A 2,085-nucleotide genomic window follows, 5' to 3' on the forward strand; every position below is an offset into this window, starting at 1 on the left:
CAAGAGGGGAACTCCTCAGCCTGTATGTATGCTGTGGATTCCTTCTCCCAAGGTGCTGCACCCTGCATTTATCTACATTGAAACCCATCCTATTCTCATCTGCCCACTTTTGTAGTCTGTCTAAATTTAGTTGCAGCCTCTCTCTCCCTTCAAGTGTGTCCACATCCCCCTGCATCTTAGTGTCTTCAGCAAACTTGGACAATGTGCTTTCAACCCCCTCATCCAAGTGGCTGATGAAGATGTTAAACAGTGCGGGCCTGAGGACCAATCCCTGGGGGACTCCACTGCTCACATCTCACCAGGTTGAGTACAACCCGTCCACCACTACTCTCTGAGTGCGCCCTATCAGCCAATTTTTTATCCATCCAACTGTGTAGGCATTGATGCCATAGTCACTTAATTTATTAATGAGAATGGGGTGAAAGACAGTGTCAAAGTCCTTCTTAAAGTTTAGAAGGACTACATCCACGGTGACACCATCATCCAAGGATTTATTTACCTGGTCATAAAATGCAATCAGGTTGGTCAGGCACAACCTGCCTTTGATGAACCCATGCTGGTTGCCCCTGAGCATGATCTCCCCTGCTGGCCCCCCACAGATGTACTCCTTGATGATTTTCTCCAAGATCTTCCCAAGGACCAAGGTGAGGCTTACAGATCTATAGTTACTTGGGTCCTCCTTCCTCCCTTTCTTAAAAATGGGGACCACATTAGCTAGTTTCCAGTCCCCTGGCACCTGGCCAGATTACTACGAATGCTCATACAGCTGGGCCAAGGGCTCTACGATGACTCCTGCCAGCTCCCTCAACACCCTTGGGTGGAGGGCATGTGGACCTGCAGATTTAAAAATGTCCAGCCCTTCCAGAGGATCCCTAACTACCTCAGAACTGACCCAAAGCCTGTCAGAGCTATCCCCAAAATTGTTCCTACCTCTGGCAGGAGGGATGTCCCAGTCCCTGTTCAAGAAAACAGAGGCAAAGAATCTGTTAAAAATATTGGCTTTCTTGTCTGGCGTAGCTATAGGAGTGTTGACGATTCTTCCTCCCTAGGTGCAACACATGACACTTATCCTTGTTAAACTGCATCTTATTCTGTTTGGCCCATTTTCCCAATTTTGGCTGTCCAAATCAGCCTGGATTCACTCTCTGCTGTCTAGTTTGTGTACCTCCTCCCATAGTTTGGTGTCATCAGCAAACTTGGACAGAGTGCTTTCTACTCCCTCGTCCAAGTCACTAATGAAGATATTGAATAGTACCAGTCCCAGGAGAGAGCCTTGGGGGACTCCGCTGCCTACATTTCTCCAGGTAGAAACCAACCTGTCCACCACCACTCTCTGGGTGCATCCCATAAGCCAATTTTCTACCCACTAGACTGTGTAATATTCTACACTGTAACTGTTTAGTTTATTTATAAGAATTGGGTGTGACACTGTGTCAAAGGTCTTTTTAAAATCTAAGTAAATAACATTTACCTCTATTCCTTCATCCAAACATTTTGTGACCCAGTCATAAAATTAAACCAGGTTAGTCAGGCAGGATCTGCCTGCTATGAACCCATGCTGATTGCCCCTAAGCATCATTTTCCCCGCTGGTCCCCCACAAATGTGATCCTTAACAATTTTTTCGAAGGTCTTGCCAAGGATAGAGGTGAGACTAACCAGCCTATAGTTACTCTGCTATGACTTCAGCTAATTCCCTAAATACCCTAGGATGAAGATTATCAGGTCCTGTTGACTTAAATCTATTCAACCCCTCCAGGTGCCCCTTTACTAGGTTAGTGAGAACAGTTGGTGGCTTGGTATCTATACTGAGCTTACCTAAGGTCCCAATGGACTATGTATTGGCATTCATGTCCAGGAACACGGATGCAAAGAAATCATTTACAAGCTCCACTTTGGCCATCCTATCTGTTACCAGTTGCCCTAGTTCATCCTGAAGGGGCCCTAAGTTACCTTGTTTTTGCTTCCTACGTACTTAAAGAATTACTCTTTGTTATCCTTAACTTTTGCTGCCAGCCTAAGCTCCATTTCCACTTTGGCTTTCCTCACTCAAGATGGACCCAAGCAGGTATGCTCCTCCTTGGTGG

The sequence above is a fragment of the Crocodylus porosus genome, unplaced genomic scaffold (genome assembly GCF_001723895.1).
Source record: "Crocodylus porosus isolate Cpor-Errol unplaced genomic scaffold, CroPor_comp1, whole genome shotgun sequence".
In the NCBI taxonomy this organism is placed as follows: Eukaryota; Metazoa; Chordata; order Crocodylia; family Crocodylidae; genus Crocodylus; species Crocodylus porosus.